The 25,881-nt window shown below is 34.5% G+C and overlaps 1 long non-coding RNA gene across 1 annotated transcript in view; it reads right to left on the bottom strand.

The window, feature by feature from the left end:
• The window catches only part of LOC102152201, a 219,831-nt gene that overhangs the window by 156,966 nt on the left and 36,984 nt on the right, over positions 1–25,881 (bottom strand). The window contains exons 5-6 of the long non-coding RNA XR_005372301.1: positions 18,276–18,397; positions 15,318–15,488 (exon numbers count right to left, since the gene is read on the bottom strand). This is a non-coding gene — a long non-coding RNA (uncharacterized LOC102152201). The remainder of the gene's footprint in view (positions 1–15,317; positions 15,489–18,275; positions 18,398–25,881) is intronic.

Genomic DNA, 25,881 nt, shown 5'->3' with positions numbered 1-25,881 from the left:
AATCTTAGACAAATGGACCATGCAGTAAGCAAGCAATGGACTCACTTCAGGGGGTTTCTCAGCCTGAGGGAAGTAGAGTAAGTCCATCTCAAATAAACTGTTACTAAAAGAGGAGACAAGGTAAAAGGAAAGAAAATATCCTTTGTGACCTCTGGTGGGCTTTTATACAAAACCTAAATGTGAAGGGAAATGATTGAGTTCTGTGCAGGCTGCTTGCTCCAATTGTATGGCTGGTTGCTAATGTAATAAGTTTCCTGAGATATCAACATATTTGATAAAGGGGTTTTACATTTCTCTTTGTTAATATTCCTTGACTTTGTTCTGAACTGTTGTGTCACATTTATTGCAAATGGTTTCCACAATATTTTATTTCATTAAATCTTTAGGAAGTACTTTATTTACCCAGTGCTACCATTTCTTAGAGCTAAAAGCATTATCCTCAATAGTATTAGAACAGATTTTACCTTTGCTTTTAGAACTGAGTCCTAGAAAAGAATATAAACCAATAGTTTAATTTTATATTTCATGACATTGATTTTTAGGTGGAACAAGTTTGCTTTATTTAAACAACTGATTTGCTGAAAACTAATTAACAAGAGTTTGAGAAATATATAGTATTGTGATATTTAAATAGTTTGGTTATAAAGTAATTTTTACAGAGCTGTATTTGAACAGGCAATATAGTACCAACAATTATCTGTAATTATGCAGGTCCAATTGCAGAATAAAAGTTTCAATGTCACTAAGCACAATAAGGATAATTACTCTTCCATTATTCTGATGGGCATGTAATTAGCAACTTAAAAAAACTTTCACAGGGATGTAACGCCACAGTTTCAATAAAGACTTACAGTGTAAGCAGCTGGATTAATTGTATTGTATTTAAAACTGATCTTTTTCATTGTAGTTTTAAATCAAATACAAGCATTTTTTCAAACAAAGCCTGTTTTTCCTTTCTAAGCATTGGCAAAAGCTAGAGCATATACACTATGCCATTGGACCTAATGGTTTGCCTTAGAAATCCTATCTTTGATACACAGCATGACATCTACTTTCCTGCGATTAAAAACCTCATCTTTAATATGTTGAAAGATAAACTGGAAAAAAGAAAAAGAAACATACGCTTTAAAAATTTTAAGTGTATTTAAACAAACATCAGTTCCAATCAAGTCCACGGGTAGGAGCTGGGGGCAAGGTTTTTATAGAAAGGACCCAGAGGCAGAACAAGGAAAATATTTGATTGGCTACAGCTTAATCAGTTGCATTATTTAGGAAAGCCTAGTTGGCTATTTGTGATTGGTTGTTCTTCTTGTGGTATTTGCAGTAATTGACTCTGGTATAGATTTCCACTGGCTTTATATAGTCTACCACAGAATTAAAGACTCCTTGTTTGCTTACGTTAACTTTTTTACAAATACTAAATAATATGACAAGTTTGTGGAAAGCTTGATCTTAAAGAACAATGTCCTTAATCTTTGTACCTGAATATTATTAATTATTTTGTTTCCACCAAAGGCATATATTTGAAGATATTTATAAAAAACAGGTTTAGTGAGCTTCTTTCTCCCTTACTTTCTGAGGCTACTACACAGTCAGATGTGAGTAAAGTTGGCATACTTTCTCAAATAGAAATACTATAATTTATTTAACTATTCCTTAATTGTTTGGATTGTAGATTCTTTCTATTTATCCATTTCTATAAATAATTGTATTAAATTTTGGCTTCAAAAATGAACATGCAAAATAACATTAAAGTGTATAAATGAACATGTCACAAATGTGCCATCTTAATCACATGGTTATCAAGATAAAAATAAATAAATAACAGAGGTATAGAGATGCATTATAAACATTTTCTAACTAAAAAGGCAAAATTATCTATATATATAATTAAATTATGTTATTTCAATCATTGAGGCTCATTTTATCTAGTCTTCTTTCTGAGATATTTGGAACATTTTGAATATTGCATTTCTTTGTAATCTGAACATTTGAAATTTGAGGTTTCTCATTATTGTATAACATTTACTCAAAAAGTCACAAAGTAACTTTATCAAATTTCCTAAATATTCTCTAACAATTGGATATCAAGTTTTCTTCGATGTTTCATGATACAAATAACGTGTTAAGTATCTTTAAAACATATACAGATAAAACTACATATTGATATTAATATATAGATATTATATAGATGTTAATGCAGGCAAATAAAGTATATATCAGTATAATATAGACATTTACATAGACATTTATACTTAAAATATAAATATACATGAAATATAAACAAATATATTTGTATCCTTTGCCCCAGTAATTCTTTTCTGGGACTATATCTCAAGTGTGTGTGTATGTGTATGTTGTGTGTATATATTTATTTCCCTTTCCCTTTGGAAAATATCTCCAATTAGTTTTCTAAAGAGTTGTACTAGTTAGTGTTATCTGAAGAGTATGAGATTTCCACTTTTATCCTGTCTTAGGCAACAGTGAAGATTTAAAAATAAATTTCCAATTTAGTAGCAGAAAATGGTTCTTTTTTGTGTATTAATATTCACTTGATTCTTAATAGTTACAGACTGGATGTTTTCACATGAATAAGAATTATTTTGTTTAATCATCTTTGTAAGCTTGGGCCTTGGTCTATTTATTTGTGAATTTCTTAATATTCTTGTATAGATTTTCTGAGATATTTATATAAGAAAGACAGTAACACTGACATATAGTACACATAATCAATTGACTGCCTTCTAAATGATTTGTCTTTTATATGCCGAGTTCTTATATCATGCAGTCAAATCTATTAGTTTTAATTTTGAAAGTCTTTATTTTACTTCTAAACTTAGAAATTCATGCTGTCTCCAAAATTCTGCTAAAAATTTAACTGTTATCCTTTTGTATAATAGATCGAAGTATATGTATTTTTTGCTTATAGTCTCAGTTAAAAATCCAAATTTTTTCAATTTGCTGACTTGTTTGTCCCAACACCACATGTCAAGGAAATGTAAATTTTAAATAAACACCAGTGCCTTGGTTGAATATTGCTTGTGTGCAAGTAACAAAAACATCTTAAACTTCATTAAGCAAATTCAGCCAACAGTAAATGGCTGAAAGTAGTGATTTAAGGGAAAGGATAAAGAGTAAAAGAGCATCTTTTGGAATTTAGGGTCAGTGAATGTAGTCAGATATCACAGTGATTGGAAAGAGAAATGAAAACACTGTCATGAACCAAAATAACTACCCTCTTCCACTTCTCTTTCTCTGTGGTTACATGTCTTCAACCTGTTCCTCAGAGCAGGTCGGCCTGATTCTTCTGCTCCATCTGTATTGTGCCCAAACCTGGCTATGCATGCCCCATGCTCAGGTTCAGTACCTGCGGTTAAATAACTCAACCTCTCTATTCCCTTGATTTCAGGCATGGTGGAACAACATCCTTTTAAAAGGCCCAAGTTGGGGCTCCTGGGTGGCTCAGTTGGTTGAGCATCTGCCTTCTGCTCAGGTCATGATGTGAGAATCCTGGGATCCAGCCCCATGTCAGGCTCTCTGCTCAGCTGGAAACCTGCTTCTTCCTCTGCCCCTCTCCCTGCTTGTGTTTGCTCTCTCTCTCTCTCTCGTTTTTCTTTTTTCAAATAAATAAATAAAATCTAAAAAAAAAAAAAAAAGGCCCCAGTTAATCCATTTATTTACTTCTGGCCCAATCAAAAATGGTTGAGGCCAGAGCAGCACATGAGTGCAGCTCTTACGGTGGGAGAACCTGAACCTGTCAGAGCAGAATGTAGGAGCAAGGCAGGTACCACACAATTTATCTATTACAACCACTGAGAAGATGATTAAGCCATGGTTTATACTGTTTTTGGGACAGTAACTAACAAGTAATGTTTATTATATATTAGGTGAACAAATCTACCATATAAAGCATACATATTTGTGTTCATTATTATTATTTCTCAGTTTATTATACAGATGTGTTATTTTAACAGGAATGCTAACTTCTATCATCATTTATAATTTATCATATATTTAATTTTTATAAATTAAAGTCCATTTTAAATAAAACCACATGCATATTTAATAAGTGATCTCTAAGGTAATCTTTTGCTAAAATATTTTTTTTTCTTTTTTTTTTTTTTTGCTAAAATATTTTTTATTCTACATCTACACTTTGTCATCTTGCTACATGTTAAATTACTTTTTCTGAGGTAAGCAAACCAATACACTATATATTTTTTCTTTATTTTTATTATTATTTTTTAAATTTTATTTATTTATGATAGTCACAGAGAGAGAGAGAGAGAGGCAGAGACATAGGTAGAAGGAGAAGCAGGCTCCATGCAGGGAGCCTGATGTGGGATTCGATCCCGGGTCTCCAGGATCGCGCCCTGGGCCAAAGGCAGGTGCTAAACCGCTGTGCCACCCAGGGATCCCCCCATATTTTTTCTTTACTGCTGATTAGTCAAATATGTCCTATTAATTTTCATTAAAGTATCAAATTTAGTGTCTCTTATTTACATATTTTTCTTTCTTCTTTTTTGAATGATTTGGAGAAAGCTTTTCTATTTCTGCATGGAGAGACAGACCAAAAGTGAAATTTCCCAGTGGGTTTTTGAAAGTATGTATATTGTTCTGTCAATAAATATCAAAAGAACTGCCTGGGATTTATTCTAAGATGTGTAATATCAAACTTCCAAAGAATTCCATTAGAAAGATATAGAAAGACAATTAATTTGTTTTTATAGGATTGAAATATTTTAAGTAAAAAATATTTTAGTCTATAACCTCTTGATGTTTATTCCATAGTTATTCTCTAATGTAATATATGATTTAAAACTTTTTCTTTTGTCTTTAAAAGTTTTTGCTGTAAATTATTTCTCCCTTCAAACACGCAGCTTTCTCTTAGAATAGGTAGGCACATTTTATCATACTGTACTAAAAACAGATTTGAGAAATGTTATTTCTACAAAAAACAATATGTTAGTGACTATAAAAAGAAAATCCTTCAAAAATACAGGTCTGGCCCTTTTGTTTATTGGTAATTTGAATGTTCCAGAAACATATTTCCATAACACACCATCACTGCACATGGAAAGAAACATTAGTCACCAACATGAACCCTTTCTGAGGGGTATCAAGATGCATTAAAATCCTTACAAAATACAAGAACAGTGGGGGTGATGGCATTATAGATTTTTTTCCCTAGGTTAATCTAATACTGTTAATACATTTATGTCAATATATTACTTCCAGCCCATAAGCAATAAAGTTTTGAATTATTTATTCTGTTTAAATTTTTAAAACCTTCAATATGTTCACATTTCCTTTTTCTTTTTTCTTTCTTTTTCTGGGACCTGTGCTGATACTAAATAGTTTATGAATTTAGGAAATTAGAACCAGTATCCTCAGCTTTGTTTTTATTGGGCCTATACAAAATGAGTTAACTTGGGGCACCTGGGTGGCACAGTCTGTTAAGCATCCAGCTCTTGGTTTCTCTCAGGTTGTTATCTCAGTCAGGGTCATGAGATCAAGCCCTGCATCTGGCTCCTGGCTGAACATAGAGTCTGCTTAAGGCTCTCTCCCTCTGCCTCTGCCTCTGCCCTTCTCCCTCCCTCTCTCTAATAGATAAATCTGAAAATAAATAAATAAAAAGTTAAAAAAATAAAAAGCAAAATGAGTTAACCCATCCATATTGGTATTTGATAAAAGAGTATACAATAAAAAAAAAAAAAGAGTATACAATAATCCAGGAGCAAGAAACAGATTCTGGAGTGAAATAAAATTATTTGTTAATTGTAACAATGACAGCACCTACAATTGGCTGAGGGTAGTCCTTTAAGTCAGACTCTCTCAACAACATTAAGAACAGAATTTAAGAACTTAACTAATTAACTCTGTGTGAGCCAAAGATCTATACAAAGCTATTGGGAAACTCAAAGAGAATATGTGATCATCAGGAAATTCCAAACCACAAACTCCAGTGAGGGATGAACAGAAACAAGTGCATAAAACGAATGAGGCACCAAAGTCAGTATGTGCAAGTGGTCAGAAGTGCTGAAACCCTAGCTGTAAAGTAAATACAAACACACAGCCAAAGAATCTGTGGCAGAACTAATAAGGAGTCATTGAAAATTTGATAAACTCGACTACAGAAAGGCTGACTTTTGAAGTTAAAATTGCACAATAAACAAAATTGAGAACCAGAGACAAACCAAATAAATTACTTGCAACATATTTGTCAAAGTACCATTATTCTTAGTATACAATGTGCTGTTTAAATCAATAAGAAAAAGATGAACACCAAAGTAGTAAAATAGTCAAAGGCATAAAGAGAAAATTCATCCAAAAATGGGAAAAATAAATTTACATGGCAAATCAATACATGAAAACCTTCAATCTTAATACTCAAAGCAATACAGTTTATAAAACAATGAGTTTCAATGCTTTACTTCTCAAGTTTTAGAATGATTTAAAATATCTTAACATCCAATATTGATGGTCTTACAGGGAAACAGTTATATACTACTTTTAAGAGTGTTGATTTCTGAAAAGCTATTTGGTGATATATATCAAAATCCTCAGTGTAATTTACCATTTTTTTAAAGATTCCATTTATTTATTCATGAAAGACACAGAAAGAGAGGTAGAGACACAGGCAGAGGGAGAAGCAGGCTCCCTACTGGGATCCTGATGTGGGACTTGATCCTAGGATCCCAGGATCACAATCCTGAGCCAAAGGCAGACGTTCAACCACTGAGCTACCCAGGTGTCCCTGTAATTTACCATTTAAGTTCTAGGAATTTACTGGGAAAATTTCCACTGAAAAGTGCAAAGATTTACCTGTAAACTTGTTTGTTATTCTACCCATTCCTGATAATGGTAAAAAATTAGATCTATCCTAAATATTCAACATTAAATTATGACACATACATACAATGAAAAACAATATTAAAAATGATGCCCTAGATTAAGATGGAATGATGTTTCCATGGAATATATTATTGTGTTTATATCTGTGCCCAAAATTCCTTGTGCCTTTGAGCACAAAATTCTGGTGGAATCAGCACTTGTGAAAGTTTAGTGAGACTCAAAGCAAGTACAAGTACATATGTCTATGACTGAATAAAGAGGAGAACTAACTCTCAAAATGTCCATAATTTCCACTCAAACTAGAACACTCTTTAAACACAGAAAGAAGACAATTTTAAGAAATACAAACAACCACACATCCCTCTCATATCCCTTCTTACTTATTTTACTCCTTGTATGAGCCAACTATTTATGCTAAAAATGATATGGAAGGAAAGGAAAAGGTAGGGCAACTCATAGTCCCTTTCCTTTCAGTTCTTCCTTAGATATTAGTAAGCCAAAGGTAGAAAGTGTTGTTGGAATGTATGCATACCAAGAAGCAAAATAGAAGCAATTGAGTTTGGTTTATGCAGAGTTTCTACTATCGTGCTAACAATGAAATACATATATATGTACTAACTACAAAATAGGAACTGTATAATTTCAATGACTAGGCATAAGAGTTAAATGCTATTATATTTCTTTTAAAACTAGTCTTGCACAATATAAAGATGAATGCTAAAATTCATGCTAATAATTAAAAATTTTAATTTTTCCTTACTCATAAAGGCATTAAATAGAAAGTAAAAACACAATGACAGATCTAAAGACCACTGAAAATAGGAAAATGTTTTATATTTTAATATTTTTAAAAGATTTCTATTTATTTATTCATGAGAGACAGAGAGAGGGAGAGAGAGAGAGAGGCAGAGACATAGGCAGAGGGAGAAGCAGCCTCCATACAGGGAGCCTGATGTGGGACTTGATCCCGGGACCGGGACTCCAGGATCACACCCTGAGCCAAAGGCAGATGCCCAACCACTGAGCCACCCAGGTGTCCCTATATTTTAATATTTTTGATGGCAATTTTATCTGTTTATTGGACGAAGGGTCCCACATTTTAAAATTTCATTTGGCTCAACAAATTATGTAGCATTCCTGACTGGAAGAAGCTTTTGTTTGTTTTTGTTTCTGTTTTTGTTTTTGTGTGTGTGTGTTTGTGTATCTATCTATCTATCTATCTATCTATCTATCTATCTAGATTTGTGTGTGTGTATGTGTGTGTGTGCGCTTTATAGTTTTTGCTCAGTTAGATTATGCTGCCAGGAAGTTTAAGACAGCCTATCAATGGCACTGGCTTCCTTTCGCTATAAGAAATTTAAAAAGGAGATCGTACACTAATACAGTTAAAGAACCACCTTTACCCATATAACCCCCCTTATTTTATAGGTAAAAAGCCTAGAGGAACTAAATGACTTCCAAATAGCAACCCAGTGCCTGAACAGAAATGAGTACATAGGAGGTAGAAGGATCCCAGCCCTTTGAAAATGTTTATATTTTGAAGTATTCATTTATAGCAGTAAATGTAGAAGTGAAACAGCTGAATCTTATCTCAACTTTAAGTTAAAACAAAAAAAGAGTTCAATTTTCACCTTTCTATCCGTTTTAACAATCTCTGTGCTAGTGAGAATTTATATTACTTTGTACAGCAGGATCAGCGATGCAACAAGGTAGTGGGGCTGGAAGTGGAGTGGAAGGGCTCAGGTCCACCCCAGGTTCATTCAGCTCTTGCCACTTCTGGTTCAAACTGTGTCACTCTCATCATGGTTTATCTGCCTCTGCTGTTCTGCAGCCTGCCTTCCACACCAAGCCACCTTTGTTCTTCTGCCAGAAATAACTTCTGTAAGCGCAGATCACTCTCCTCTGCTCCTTGCCACAGACTGAGCTAGCATGAGTGAGAATTTCCGGATTGGGACTAAACTGGGCAGCTGCCTGGGAGAGGCTAAGAATCTGTTCACAAACCCAGGATTTGGAAGGAATCTCTCATCTCAATTCAGGAGGGACTTCTGTCTCAGTGAGGTGTACAATCTACCTCAAAGGAGTCAACAATGAGGAACTTCACTCATTTACATTTATACTTATGGCACTAAAGCATTTTCATTCAGCATCATTTGCTCACAGGACAATTTGCAATTGCTTGCCTCCCAGTAGTTACAATTAGATGCTAATACACTGTGATAATGCTTTTCTTTGAGAGAGGTCACTTGTTGGCCCTCCTCCCATCTCTTTGCCTGTTTGTGACTTTCTGTTTATGCCTCAGGATTTAGTAACTCCAGTATCTTCAACTTCCTGCCTCTCTGCCAATCCACTAATTCATTTTACATATTTTTGCTATTTCTGCAGAGATAATATAAAATCCTAAGTTTACTTTTCTCCTTTTTCCTTTATCATTCCCATGGGCTTCACTGTAAAAAATCACTATCTTTCTGATTAGCCTCTCTATTCTATTCCCATCTCTCTTTTCCCTTCTTTTCGCCTTATTAATTTTTTAAAGTGATGAGGTTTTTTTTAGCACCAGATAGGAGCTTCTTATAGATGCTAAAAGAATATACCACTGTAAGTTCACAAATTCTTGACTCCCATGAGAAACTGTAGCCACAGAGGGATCACTGTGGTTTTAAGTTAGGTGTCATTTCTTTCAGACATAAAAGAACATCAAACGGAGGGAGAGAGAGGCAAGGCAGTAGAAGCAGAGAAACACCTGGAGCCAGTCTTGTTTGAGGAAAACAGAAATTCCAGAGGTGACATAGGAAGTATGAAATTACCTGGAAATCTTAGGCTCAGAATAGATACTGAGGCCTTTGCATGTGAAGCAAAAGATCTGGGGCTTATACTTTTGGAGATGAGAAACCAGCAATGATTTGTAAGAATACAAATTGTTAAGAGTTTTGTTTGTTTGTTTTACAGTTTTGTTTATTTATTTATTTGAGAGAGAGAGAGACCAAGGAAGCACACAAGCAGGAGGGAGGGGTAGAGGGAGAGGGAGGAGCAGAGGGAGAGTGAGAAGCAGGCTCCCCACTGAGCAGGGAGCCCCACTACAATCTAGGACTCAATCCCAGGACCATGAGATCATGACCTGAGCCTAAGGCAGGTATTTAACAGACTGAGCCACCCAGGCACCCCTGTTAAGAGCTTTTGTTTCCTCCTGATCCAGGAATCTCAATCCTTATTTCTTACTAAAGATCTAGTTTCTCAATTATAAATTTTTGTATATGGGTGTTTTTAGTAACATTATCACCATGTTTAGGGAAGGAATTTGAAGGAAATATTTTGATCTATTCTCAACTTCTTGCTCTTTTAAGGGAAAAAATGCTCAATGAACAATTAGAGTTATATTAAAACCTTACTTGTATTCTGACTTGAATAAACCACTGTAAAAAGAATGAAGATGTATTTTCAAAGAAATCTGGGAAATGTGAATGTAGCCTGTACATGAGATGATACCGAGGAATTTTTATTGTTGTGATGTGTGATAATGGCAAAATTGTTATTTTTTAAAAAAAATCTCTATATCAGTTAGACATCATAATAAAGCTTTTAGATAAGAGGTAAGACACTTGATATCAAAGATATGCTTCAGGGCTCTGTAACTCCCTCCAAAGTTAAAACAGGAGAATCTATGAAGTTGAAAAAAATTAATTATAGATCATTTGTTAGTATGATTGGCAGGGGTGCCTATTTTCTACTTTTATATGTTACATAATTTCCAAATGTAAAGTGAAAAAAATAAAACCAAATTCATCTGAAGTAATCAAGGAACTAAATACACAACAAAAATAAATTTTGGCAGCCAGATGAACAAGAAAAACTAGAAATTAAACTTATTTTTAAATGCTTTCTAAAGAGTTAAATAGAGACAGAGTTAGAGACAGATGTTCCAAAATCATTTAAAATGAAGAAGAAGAAAGAAAGAAAGAAAGAAAGAAAGAAAGAAAGAAAGAAAGAAAGAAAGAAAGAAAGAAAGAAAAGACGATCTTTAAAGTCTCATAAAATTTATTCAGAATTAAGACCCTTGGCAAACATCAAAATAAGCATGATGTGTAGGAGATAATTAATTTCTAGAAGAATAGTCTTTGCTCTTCCCTCACACATTTTCCGAACCCAATCACATTTGATAAGAACCTTGTACTTATTTGCATAGAATCACTAAATGTTAGGCCAGGAGGGTGACTTAGAAATCACTCTTATCTCACCTGTGTTCTATGGGATATTATTTTGAGCTACCATTACAAATCGTCAAGCCCTCAAATTTCAAGGTGAGTAGTTTAACAATATACTCTAATTTCAAATTATGCAGGAGACTGATATTTGTTTTAGAAACCATGCCCTTCTCTGCAAAGCTAATAACCACTAATAATAACCAACAGTGTATACTTGAACACTTCCATCTAAGGAGCTGAAGTAATCACAAACTTCGTTTTGGCCTCAGACATTTCCAAATCATACAAATCTTAGAAATTGCATCACTACTCTACTACCAATCATTCCTATTATTCTACAAATTAATTATGAGTTTGCATATGCTACCTTAATACAAAATGCTTTTGACATATAATTTATTTCTTAGTAAAGGCCAACATCTATGCTGAATATATCTAGTGTCTAATGTGGAACTCTTAAGGAGCTGGCGAACTGCTGCCTGCTGGCCAAATCTGACCGACCATCTGTTTTTGTAGAGAAAGTTTTACTGGAACACAGCCACACATATTCACTTATCTGTTATCTCTGGCTGCTTTTACACTACAATGACAGAGTTGAGTAGTTAACAGAGATTGCAGGACCACAAGCCTAGTAGGTAGCATTCAACTTTCTCTAGGTAAAGTTTACTAAACCCTGGTTTGAAGCATGATTCTCAAAAGCCAATTAAGCCAATTTCACAATTTCACAGACAATTCCTTCCAAAACCACAATACAGAGATACAGATCAATCCTTGTTGAGCTGCATAGATGAGGATAATAATCATACTGATGTGCATTTAAAATGATGACTTTATTAATAAATTTTGCAGGTTTTTAGTTTTACTAAGTAAAATAGCGGCACCAACAAGTTAGCAAGTTAGCAACAATGATTATTTCTAGGAAAATATTTCTATTTGCCCATGATTTCCAGATTTCTACCACAACATTGGTGATAAGTCTAGAAAGACAAAAATAAGTGAGTTCCATAAATCCTTAAATTCTCAATCTGAAGCCTCCTCTATTGCCATAACTATTGTTTCTGAGTCCGAGAGAAAAAAGGAGAGAATAGGAATAGTTCTAAAGGGTATTGTTTATGTCTAGATGAGCAAAAGAACTTGATTTCTGAGATAAAAGCAGAAGAATCAATCTCTTTAACCCTTTTCTCCTGCCCTTATCACTCTTTATGAGCAGTCTTGAACATTATGCTTTGCTCACTGCAGTCCTCTTTAAAATCATATAGGGATACAAGAAAGTCTAAAAACAACTGAAGATATATTTGTCATGGATTTGTTTGCTCAAAGGAAATGGATAAAATCCAGTGATCACAAAATTTATGGTAGACAATTTTCAAATTTCAACCTTAAACTGCCTATGGGGTATGGGATTTCAATAGCATCATGGTGGTTATAAGAAACGTGACCAATGGAGATCCATGAAGGGTATGATTTAATTATAGTAAAGTTGAGTCTGTTTGGGTTTTGGTATTTTTTTTAGAAGACCTGTTATAAATATCTACTAAACTGGCTCTAAGTTACAAACCAAGATTTCCTCTAGAGATAAAGCATCAGTCAAATCTTGTGAAACAGAGTAAGATTCATGAAAGAAAGGTGTACAAATTCCTGATAAAAAGGTGTTTTGTTTTTTTTTAACTTTAAGGATGAGCCATGATGTCTTAAGCATGTCAACAGAACCTAATTCCAAATAGGACTTGTCTAATCAGTGAGTCAATTAATATTGAAGCCATAGTCAGTCATTAATGTTTCTGTAAATAAAAGAATCACAGAGTTCTGGTCATAGAAGTCTTTGGCGCTAACCAGGAAAAGAACCTATGCATTAATCTCATTCTAAATTTATATTTAGAGCCTAAGCACAACAATTATAATGATGGTATACCTCCTAAATCTTTTTTTGAAGAGATGTCTCAAAAACTATACATTATGTTTTCCTGTACTCGTGGCGATTTCCTTAACTAATACACTAAATATTCTTTTTACTACTGCAATGACTAGTTATACTTTATGAAAAAATATACCCTGGATTTTGCCACTTCAATGCTTTTTACAAGGAAATATCAGTAGACAGTCAACATTTTTTTTTCCAGCAGAAGTAATGTGGATTTCCCAGATGTCCAGAAGTAATGTGGATTTCCCAGATGCCCAGAAACCTACTTTTATTTTGAAATGTGTTATAAAAATCAGGTTTTTTTTGCAAACAAGACATATTGATACATTTTTTAAAGTTTATCTATTGCCTAGTTTATATGGCAAATATATTCTAAATTTGCATAACATATCTAAACAGGGAACTGGTGACTATGGTACTAGCCAGAGGTATTTTATCTGTTTTGAAATAGAAAATTTTAATTTGGAGAAGTAATATTGAATTTTTATTAATTTTATTTTTTGAAAACATCTTTTGTTGGGAAAATATGTGTTTTTAATATACTGGAGATGTTGTGGCAATATATGCCTGCTGGATTTATTTCCTTTTAATCTGCATTTTACTACTAATAGTGATTGATGAAAGACTCTCTTAACAGGTGAAAGATGAGACAATAGTCAATAAAAGAGTTGGAGACAATAAAATCTGGAAACTTATCTTGTGCTCAACTAGCACAGTTTCAACAAGTGATATAAAGAGTGCTGGATATCTTTATGTATTTAAAAATTCAGTGGTGACAGTACTAATGGACTGTCAGCTAGCTGGAAATGTAGAGTCAAATCCTGGCAACAGGAATATGATAGAAGTGAGGGGCACAGAGTTAAGCCCATGGAGCCTATCTCATATGTCAGAGATAAGGTTTTATTTACTGTTGTACATTAAAAAAAAATGTTCAGAAACAACTTGGATTTGAGTTACAGATTGCTGAAGTCTACTTTTAAAAACAATTATCCTTGGAGCACCTGGGTGGCTCAGTCAGGCAGCCAATTCCTGATTTGGGCTCTGATCATTATCTCAGGGTTCTCAGATTGAGCCCTGAGTCAGGCTCTGTGCTCAGTGGGAATCTACTTCAGGATTTTCTCTCCTGTACCCTCCTCCTTGCTCACTCACACTCTCTTTCTAAAATAAATAAATAAACCTTAAAAAAACACACACACAATTATCATGATTAATAAAGCCTGCAGAAGTTTAGTGGGCAGGTAGACGTGTTAAAAGTATAAAGTTTATTTGTGTAATATTGTGAAATGAAAATATTTTTTCTCTTCCATTCTGTAGTTATGTTATATATGAATTATACAAAGACTTAGGCCAGTAATTCTTGAGAACTAACAAACTACAATTTGCTATACAATTAAAAACCATTATTTCAGAAATGAAGCAATCTAAAACTGGAGTGAATTTCATAAAGCCTTCTCTCATGGCAGAAGTATGATGTATATATTCTGCAAGGAGAAAGGAGAAATTTTATCTGAGGTTTGTAAGTGGCTATGGTTTTGCATGTGTTTAATTTTTGTGATTTTTGACCATTAGCATATCCCTATTTTGGCACTTATTACAATCAACAAAACAGTCAAATGACCACAACCTTCTAATAACTAATTGGATTGTTACAAATCATAGAAAGCATCAACTAATTTCACTATTAAGCAAAAGAGCAAATAGCAAAACTACCAGATTTTAAAAAATAAAAATATGCATATTTCATGATGGTAGCAGTATAAGATATTACTCAACTAATGCTAAGGTGTATCACATGAGTAAACATCAGTGATGCTGACAAGTTGTTATGCATCTACCTGCCAATCACCTGAGAATACTAGAGAAGAGAGTGCTGTAGGTAGACCTAACATTTGCCAATACCCTGAAATTTTCATTTTAACCACTTGTGTACAACTTTCCCTTTGCCAAAATATTCACCATCAATGCTAAGGAACTATGAAATTGATTGGATTAACACCTCCCTTTTCCTGCCTTTTTGGTGATAGTGTTAGTGGACTGTCAGCCGGCTGGAAATGAATAGTCAAATCCTGGCAGCAGAAATCTGAAGAAGAAGTGAGGAGCACAGAGTTAAGCCTATTAAGTTAGCTGTGTTTTTTTTGTTTTGTTTTGTTTTTGTTTTTGTTTTTTTTTAATTAATTGAGAAGTGAATGTAATGAGCTTTTGCTTAATTTGGGACATCCTCAATTTTTATCACCTGGATTGTATGTCTCATATTTGGTACACGCAAAAAATATCAGTGGAACAAAAGCAATTATGTTGGCACTTTAACTGTCTAAATATAACCCATTACTCTTACTATTTACCTGAAAAGGATGTGTTACAGGAAAAAGCCATTGATTAGCTCTAGAAATCTTCATTAAAGGAGTCAACACATTTTCAGTTCTTGTGTCAAAAGTAGAATTTCTTTAAGCTCTAACTACATTCTTTGGCAAAGCTTAGTAGGCAGATGCCAAGTCTACATCTGATTCCTATAACTGGAAAAAAAAAAACATGGAAAAATACTGCTTTCATTTATCTTGATCAAATATTACTCGTTTTTTACAAAATAAAGTATAATCTCATGCAAAAGGAAAAGTAAAGGACATTGAGAGACTTGTTAGAAACTAGAATTTTAAATAAAAGTAGCTTTAACAACAGGGCACACTAATAAGGAGGATTTAGGACAAGACTCCAAATAACCATCACTGAAGATGTATGGAATGGATTTGATCACATCAAGTAAGTTCTGCTAGTGTAGGCTAATGAATTCACAGAGTATTGGATTTGGGATTGCTGAAAGCTAAGTGGCATAGGGGCTCCAAAGTGCAGGATATAGAAGAATTAAAGAATGTTTAGACTATAGAATTTAAGAATGGCATCAATTTAATAATAAGAATTCTGTCTGGGTGCAGGGTGACCATGTGATTATCAACCAAATAAAGTGAGTCAGTTTTTTCTGGGCAAAGTCTTACTCTCTCATTTCCAGAGATATATACATATTCATACATATATAATATGTAATATTATATACACATGAAAGATAAATTAATTGAGAAGTATATATACTTGAGATATATAAAGATAAAATTAATATATAAATATGTATATAAAAGATAAATTTCATTTGGGATTAGTCTGATATTTGGGGGCTTCCACTGTCCCATGGGTATGCTGGGTCATAAATTATCTATACAATCCTGATAAAACACAAAAGTAGTCCTCAAATTATAAAGGACTCTACTCTCAGTGATCTAGTCAGGTTCCAAGCTGAGAGTGGAGGGCCATTTAGTGGTACTTTTCTAGAGTACTCAAATGAGCTTTTAATTATATCTTATTCTCACAAACATGACAACATCAGAAAAATGAGGCACAGCTTATTTAGTAATCTTGATTGGTTAAAGACATGGTAGTAGATGTTTTGCTACATTATTATTTTTTATATCTGGTACAACCACCTTTACAAGGAGAAGAAAATATGTTCTCCACCTGGGACTAATGCTAGAACCAAAAATTTACCGGGACTCAGACTTCAGCGTGAACTCAATTACAATTGTTCCCATATAGAACTATTCTCATCTTACCTACTTTTCTTTGTTTAGAGCAATTGGTTTTGAATTGGTTTTAAACTAATTATCTTTTAAAATATATTTCAATAATATAAAAGGGGTTCTGTCTGGCATTGAGATCCAGCAGTGTTATGGGCAGAATCATGGATTTATAACAGTATAGGCATTTGTTCCTACTCAGAGCCCTGCTTTGGAGATTCTTGAAAGTAGCAGTAACTTCAACATTATTGTCAAAAATATGTTCTCTAAGATCTCTCAAACAAAGAAGGATCAGAGTATTCTACATATCATGAGTAATTTGAAAACAGCAAGTTCAGGAATGGTAAATGTTAAGATCCATCATTAACTATTGTCTGGGGGTAGAGAGAGATTATCGATTAGACATGCCTACCCATTAACTTTCAACATTGTATTTCACGCATTTACTTCAACACTGTATTTTTTATTTACCAAACCTATTCCATAGTTAGAAGTGTTAATGTATTACGCCTCATTGAGTATAAAGAGCATCTACATGATATTTCAAAGTCTTTTTAAAAATTTACACTCTTGGGATCCCTGGGTGGCTCAGCGGTTTGGCACCTGCCTTTGGTGGAGGGTGCGATCCCGGGGTCCTGGGATCGAGTCCCACGTCAGGCTCCCTGCATGGAGACTGCTTCTCCCTCTGCCTGTGTCTCTGCCTCTCTCTCTCTCTTTCTCGCTCTCTCTCTTTCTCGCTCTCTCTCTTTCTGTGTCTCTCATGAATAAATAAATAAAACCTTAAAAATAAATTAAAAAATTAAAATATACACCCTTACCTCTATCAAGCAATATTGTAGCCAAATACTAGGAGAGCAGCCTATGGATTGGACATTTTCCTTCTGTTCAGATTTACATTTTTAAAGATTAACAGCTTAGTTAAATTTATCATCCCAAGAAAGTCCTTACTAAGTATGAAGAATTGCTTAAAGCATAGAATGCTTAGTTATAAGAATAAAAATCTCTGTAGAACAGAAATTGAATGGAGAGGGTTTCTTTCCAATATCAGACTTCCAGAAAAACTTAATGATTGAAAATGGGGGATTTATATGGAAATCATTAGGATACTTTGAACTCAGGATTATGAAACTCCACAAATTTGTTCTTGTAAACTTCTAGCACAAGCCACTGTGATATATGATTTAAAGGTAAAAACTTTACTAATTTCTTAGACTTTTAAAGTTAGAAATTCACAATCATCAAACTGAATTTCTCTTGATTCAAAAATGCTTCCTGCCTATTTGAAAAAGAAGCATTTTTCCTCTTCTTGGCCACAGCTAACACTTTCTATTTTGGAGCATTCTAAGTAATTTAAAGTTGTTCCTCCTGTCGCTCCTAAACTCACCGTCTCTACTCTTGTCCACAGGAGTAATACAAAACTGGTGCTTTATCTCTTCCATATGACAATATAAATATTTAAGGCAATTCCCTCATTGTTTTCAATGTCATTTTGCATATCACATAAATTATAGAGACTTCCCCTTGTGATCACCATGTGAAGGCCACATACTAGTTGGTCAGTGTCCTTATTTACAAATTCTACATCATATTATTAGCCCAAAATAATCTTATGATTAACAAAACCACGATCAGTTTTTCATTTAAACTGTTACCATGGCAAGCCTTCGTTACTTTTCATTTGAGAAGCTATTTGAATGTGAACATTTGTATCTGTTACATTTAATTGTCATTACCTACCTTATCCACAGTCCCTGCTGAGCTGACTCTGGACCACGTGATTCCAATTCCTGACCACAATCAATTGCACCTACCTAAAAGCAGACTTCTTATTGAATATTCAAGGACAGGTCTCTGGTGACCTGTATTAAAAAGATGAAAAAAGCTGATTAGTCATTGCCAGAATTAAAACAGACAATATATCTCAGAGTATGATATGAATATCAATGGTACCATACAAAATTAGTTTAGGTGAGATATGTGTGTGTGTGTGTGTGTGTGTGTGTATGATTATATATGATTATATATATGATTATATATATGATTTAAACAAAGAATGTTAAACATGTTTGCTTATGTATGTATTAGTAAAAACAAGCACATCAAACCCATTATTTTATTCACAGTGATGGCTTGGACCAAATTAAGAAAAAAAAAAAGGTATCAATTTAAAGTTGGCTTAAGGAAAAAAATACTAATAAAAGAGCCCTAATAAAAATAATGAATGGAACCTATTTTGAAGCCAATTCCTTTTGAGATCAGCTTTATTACAAAATACATCTAGCCACCCTTCCCAACAATATACACATTCAGATTTTATAATCATGTGTTCCATATCTTTGGGCAATGAGATTTATAGAAAGAAAAAAGGAAACTAACAATTATTGGTGCATATTTTCTTTAGACAAAGTCCCACTCCTTACAGATTAGCTACAGCGAAGCCTCCCCAATCTACCATCTGTTAAACTTCCTAATTTGATGTCAGTGTTACCATGGCTGTTTCTTTTTAATTCCCCTTTTTGGAGATTTAGAATCATGTGTATTTTGTTGACTCTCCAGGAGTCTATGAATATATGTGCATAGTTTCTGCAGTAGAGTGCTATTATTTTTTAATCAAACAAAAGATTGTAGTTGAAATTCTGTTATCACTATACAATTGATTTCTTCATATAAAGGAGATAGGTAAAGGTGAAGATAGAGCAGGGACACCTAGGTGGCTCAGCGGTTGAGTGTCTCTTGCCTGCCTCTGTCTCTTGTGAATAAATAAATAAAAAGAAAAGAAATAGCAAAAGACCTAGGAAGAAGAATCCTTGGTGAATCACGGACATCACAAAAGACATTAAAAACTCAGTCATGGGGACGCCTGGGTGGCTCAGTGATTGAGCATCTGCCTTCAGCTTACGGCATGATCCTGGAGACCCGGAATCAAGTCCCACATCGGGGTCCCTGCAGGGAACCTGCTTCTCCCTCTGCCTATGTCTCTGCCCCTCTCTGTGTCCTCTCGTGAATAAATAAATAAAAATCTTAAACAAAAAAAAACCTCAGTCATGGCCTCTTTAAAAAATGAAACTCCATCACCTTTCTGTGATGAGGAAATGTGGAACAAAGTAAAGAAATAGGCTTAGGATAAGGCAGATGTGAAATTCAAATACAGCTCCACCAGTTACTACCTAAATGAACTGAAGTGTATCATTTGCCATTCTTGTCAATGAAATGCAGACCTGCATGTCAAGTGCCACAGGCAAAGTAAATCCATCCAGTAACTACTATCAACAACACTGTATTATTTTCAATTCAGAAAAACATTGATGTCAGATTTTGAGAATAAATTTTCATGAGTCATAGAAAGCATTATTTTTTACTAGCATTCCTTCTTAATAATCAGAAAGACAAAAACACTATTTAGTGGAATTCACTTTATGATAAAGCTTATGGATGCTCCAAAAGTTAGAGAATTCTAGGATGTTCTATTCCATTGTTTCCATATATAAAACCTTATAATCTGTATTATTAGTTTAATACTGAAGTTATTATTTCCATCTGAAAAAATATTATTTTTTAATCGGAAAAAGACTACTATTTTAAAAAGTCGTTACCCTGGTAAAAAGTTACTTTGATTAAAATGAGATTAATTAAAACTGTCGTAATTCTAATTGATGGGAATTCATAGTTACAAAATTATAAGGTACGTATATCTAAGGTAATCTTTCTGAGTATAATATAAAATTGGACTAGTTTTATTTCTCTCCAATTAAATCCAAACCTCTTTAGGGCATTTAGTTTAAGATATCTGAATGACAGTTGTTGGCTTTTTATTTTAATAATTTTCACCATTAGTCTCTACCTATATGCAATTTCAGAGTTAATGTCAATGAAATAATTTATACTCAAATGCACTTAAGAAGGGAAAATAATGCAGCAATAAAATTTTAATTTGTGTTCCTTATAGGCTAATACACAAGGAAAATTTGATAAAGAGAATGACAAGGAGTAAAATATGATATTGTTTTAAATATAGGAAGAGAACTGGATTTTTTTTTTTAAGGTTTCCTTCTAATTAGATATTGTCACTATAGTAGACGAGTTAAGTTTAGAGTGTGTCCCTCTGCAGAGTAGGAGTGTGAAATGGAAGCGCAATTTCAAGGGAGTGCAATATAATTAGAAAATCCTTGGTGAATCGTTGACATCAGGAAAGACATTAAAAATCCAGTCATGGCCCTTTTAAAAAATCAAACTCCATTAAATGGAAACCCTGAGAAAAATCAGTGAACTCAGTCACACAGGTAAAATAAGGAGATTGAAGTGGTCAATACTTCAGAGCCCTATGTGCTCAGCTATCTATGATTTGTTTTAGGAACAGTGACCCTGCAGATTGAAAGCCGGATACTGCTGCGTATATAGCTCCTTACTGTGTGGTATTTAACAAGGAGCTGCACAACCAGAAGCCATGCTTGAAGATGGATTACTCCTCACACCATGCAGCTGGCTGACACTGCTCCTACAGAGTACATGCAGTATACATAGTACAGAGAATAGACTATCAACAGTATATAGAATCTAGTGCATAGAGTATCAGTAATTCAACCATGTGAAAACATAAACTGTTAAGTCATCTCAGATCATCCCACTTTTCTGTTTAAAATTCTTCGATGGTTTTGTTATCACTCAAAATAAAAGCCCAAGTTTTTCCAGTGATCTGCAATGCTACAATAGGTCCCTATCAGCTTCTCTGATCTCATCCCCTACCATTCTTCCCTTGATTGTTCTGTGTCAGCCACACTGGCATTATTCTGGAAACTCTAAAGAGGAGCTTGTGCCTTAGGACCTTTCCATGTGTTTTCCCTTTCACCTGGAATGTTCCTTTTCCCAAACAGCCATATGGCTTGCTCCCTTACCTCAGGCTCAAGTATAACCCAACCAGCTTGGCCACCTCACTAAAAATTAAGCAGCCCAATGGCCAGTTTCCTCCTTTCTTGCTTCACTTTTCTCCATGCCACTTCATGGCATTTATCACTTCTAACATACTGTATCTTTTACATATTTAATTTGGTCATTGAATGTCCTCCCCTCACCAGAATTAAAGCTCTATCATGGTCTAGATGCCTACAAGGGAAACTGGAATAAGGTAAGCCCTCAATAAATACTTGTCGAAAAGTAACTGAAGAATGAATGAATAAAAATATTCGTTTATCTTTTGGTCACATCTCTTGTTATAGGAAATGCAAAGAGTGCTTTTTTTTAATGTTCAGGATAACCAAGACATAGATTCTTTCTTCAAGATACTTGTGATCCAGTAGAAGAAACTAATTATCTTTATAAAAAACATTAATATAGAGAATGCTAAGTATTTGAAGGCTGATGAGGTCAACAAGACAGAAAAAAAACATTGTATCCAGCTAAACAAATCAGGCAAGCTTCATGGAAGAGATGACATTTGAAATGGTTTTTAAAAATAAAAAGAATTCAAGTATGCCCATATAAAAGGATGGAGAGAATAGAAGACTATAAACAAAGGTTCAAGTCTATGTGGTCACTGAGCACAAGTAACATTAAACTTTACTGTTTAGCTGCAATATTAGACATATAAAGACAAACACAAAAGAAGACAAAAGGTACAAACTGAACATTCCCATCAAAGATGCATCATTTAATAATATTTATTGCTACAAGCTGGTACAGCCCCTCTGGAAAACAGTGTAGAGGTTCTTCAAGAAGTTAAAAATAAAGCTATACTATGATGCAGCAATTGCTCTATTGGCTATTTAACTCAAAGATACAGATGTAGTGAAATGGTGGGACACCTGGACCCCAATGTTTCTAGCAGCAATGTCCACAATAGCCAAACTGTGGAAGGAGCCATGATGTCCTTCAACAGATGAACAGATAAAGAAGATGTGGTATGCATACAATGGAATATTACTCAGCCATCAGAAAGGATGAATACCTACTGTTTGCTTTGGTGTGGATAAAACTGGAGGGTATTATGCTGAGTGAAATAAGTCAGAAGGACAATCATCATATGGTTTCATTCATATGTGGAATATAAATATAGTGAAAGGGACTCCTAACTCTGGGAAACAAAGGGTTGCAGAAGGGGAGGTGGGGGGGGGATGGGGTGACTGGGTGAATGGGCACTTGATGGGATGAGCACTGGGTGTTATACAATATATTGGCAAATTGAATTTAAATAAAATATTTTAAAAATGAAAAAACATAATATTTATTGCTACTTAAATATAATTGCTTTGATCCTTGCTTGGACCTTGGACTTTATTTTTATGCTATGTCTTATTTTTGAAGTTTTTCTTCTGGGAAAGATTTTGGCCCACCATAAAAGTAGAAAGTTTTCTGGGGCAGCTAGGGATTCCCCTTCTAGCTCTTCTTCTTCATTTTTTTTTTTAATGTTTTATTTATTTATTCATGAGAGACACACACAGAGAGAGAACGAGACAGTCAGAGACACAGGCAGAGGGAGAAGCAAGCTCCATGCAGGGAGCCAGATGCAGGACTCAGTCCCGGGGGCCAGGATCACGCCCTGGGCCAAAGGCAGGCACTAAACCGCTGAGCCCCCGGGGCTGCCCGTGCTTCTCTTTCTTAGATCCTCTTTCTGCCTGGTGGAATCAAGGTGCCTAGCTGTGCCCTTCACCCTTAGATGCTCAAAATCCTACCACTATCAGGGCAGTTTGAGACAGATAAAAGTAGCACCAGAGAGATAATTTTGTAGGGAGCTGGTAACCAGAAGAAATTAGATCCAAACTACAAAATTTATGACCAACTCTGTTTGGATCATGCTTTAGGTGGTTTTAATTTTTATTTATCTTTTTTTAGATCTCCTTTACTTTTCTCTAAAGGGTTAATTATGTATTAATATCAAATTATTAGTATTATTTATTATATCTTAACTAGTTATAAAAATGAATTATTTAAAGGACTTATCTTTAAAATATTTCTTTTTTAAAGATTTTATTTATTTATTCATGAGATACACAGAGAGAGAGGCAGAGACATAGGGAGAGAGAGAAGCAGGCTCCCTGTGGGGACCTGATGCGGAACTAGATCCCAGGACCCAGGGATCACGCCCCAAGCTGAGAGTAGATGCTCAACCACTGAGCCACCCACGTGCCCCAAAATATTTCTATTTTTGCCCCTTACCTTTATTCCATAATCAGAGCTAAATTGGAATTCAACTTTTAAATTTTTCACTCCCCTTCACTCCTCTTCATTTTTCTTTTTGCTGTATCTCATCTGATCTTTTTAAAATCTTGTCAGCCGCAGGCCTTTTCCCTTGCTTTGAATCCTTTCTTAAGCCCTTAATGCATTGAAATGTCTTACTAGGAAACTTTTCATTTTTCCCTCCCCCACCCACCTTTTTACATATGTAACTTTGACCCTGTACATTTTTTCATTTCAGTAGTAATCTTATTTTTGCTACTCTCTTTTCCTCCCTTTACCTTTTAAGGATCTCGTGAAAAAGATTTTTTAATACAGGTTAACAAGAAGTTCAAATGCAAAGATGGAAACATTAATAAAAATCAGAACTGTGCATATATGTGGTAAGAGTCTTTCTTAGGTTTCCCCACACCACATCCCTATCTCTGTCTCATACCTCTACCCATCCTATACAGCAAGGAAGGAGAGTGTCCCCAAACATTCCCCTGGAAAAAATCAGGGAACTCATGATTTAATTTTCACAAGTGTTATAAGCAACCTTCCCTCCCCACCACACACACACACACACCCTCACACACTCAATGGTTAGTTTTCTTGGGCTACATTGCATGCGCATACTGTCCCATCCTACCTTTGAATGAAGAAAATTTATCTTCTAGTCAATGGTCTCTGATACAGATAGCCACTGTGCATATCTAGCAAATCATGTCAACATTTTTAATGCCATATGTTAGGAGGGGAGATCACATGTAAGATCATATCAGAGAAAAGACCTTTAGGTGCCTTACTCAGATGATGGACCCACTGGTGTTACAACTCCTAATGGATATCCAGGGAAGGAGGAACAGGAGAGATTCCACATCCAGATATCTTACACTAATTTTTAACTAGACTGCCTTTAGTGTGTTCTTACCCTCCTTTTGTCCTCACAATGAGGTTTATGGAAAATCCTCTATAAATAGCAAAATAAACTGTGGTCAGATGTGTCCCTTTCTACGTGGTGTCTTTCCCTTCATAGGGGCTCCCGTACAGCTCAGACCAGTCCAGAGGTTATAGGTGAGCAGAGCTGACCAACTCACTGAGACTCACAGGGCATAGTTCAGGCCTATCTTTTAAAGCCATGTTCCTGGGAAAATTCGGGAAATTATTCTGGGGAGACCTGATTTCTTAAAGGTGAGGTAATAAGAATTCAGATGGAAGTCATTTTGTCAATGTTTCTGATTTTATGCCATTTTGACCCAGTAGATCTCCTATTAGTTCTCTTTTCCCTGGTTGAGAGGTGTTGGCGGCATTTTCCCCAGATATCTGCACTTTCTTCTCAATTTCAAGATGATCTATCTCCTGCTTCAGCTTTCTGGCTGAGAATCTGATCTTCTTGCTACTCTCACTCACTGTCCCATTCTTGGTCATCCTTAATTTTTTTTTTAAATTTTCTTACTGATAAGTCTCACTCTCCACTGACAAATTGGCCTAGAAAGACTTCACATATATACCACACCTGAAGAAAACTGAGCTAATGGTTCAGAAATACCAGTGTGGGAACAAAACCTTCATGGCAGTTGAAAAGTCAAATAATAGGACCTAAATGGCAGCTCTAGACATCTGCTAAGACCTGAAAGTGTTTGACCCATAATGACAGAATGCATATTTAAAAGTAATGTTCCTTATATTTTGATACACCTGAGGGGACTTCTTTGTTCTTTTTAACCATAGGTCTCTAAGGAAACTCATTTTGAAAAATTTGAGGACAATTGAGAGGGATTTCACATAGTTCTCTCAGCCTCTAACTTTAAGATCAAATGATTGGAAGAAGTATCAAGGAATTTACATAGACCAGACTCTAAGATTCTAAAAGATAGAATAAAGCCTCTTTTCCTCAAAGTGTCTAAAATAAGAGATTTCACGGCTCATTTCAAAAGATAGCTCTGAAGAAAGAGAGGAAGGAAATGGAGGGAGGCAGGAAGGAAAACCTAAAAGTTCTCTGTATTTTATTATGGAAGATTTTTAAGTTCAGTCTTTTTTTCCTCACTTTAATTTCTCCATTATAGTTTCTAGAAGAAGCATATGAAATTATCAGGTACTAATATGGTACTAAAATGTATACTTCTTTGTTTTTATGTTAATTTTATATTTTATTTCCTCCCCCATTATTAATCCACTTAATTTCTCCCTTCTC

Source organism: Canis lupus, chromosome 17, assembly GCF_011100685.1.
Source record: "Canis lupus familiaris isolate Mischka breed German Shepherd chromosome 17, alternate assembly UU_Cfam_GSD_1.0, whole genome shotgun sequence".
NCBI classification, from domain to species: domain Eukaryota; kingdom Metazoa; phylum Chordata; class Mammalia; order Carnivora; family Canidae; genus Canis; species Canis lupus.
The sequence above is the reverse complement of the archived record's forward strand: the minus strand, read 5'-3'. Positions and strand labels throughout refer to the sequence as shown.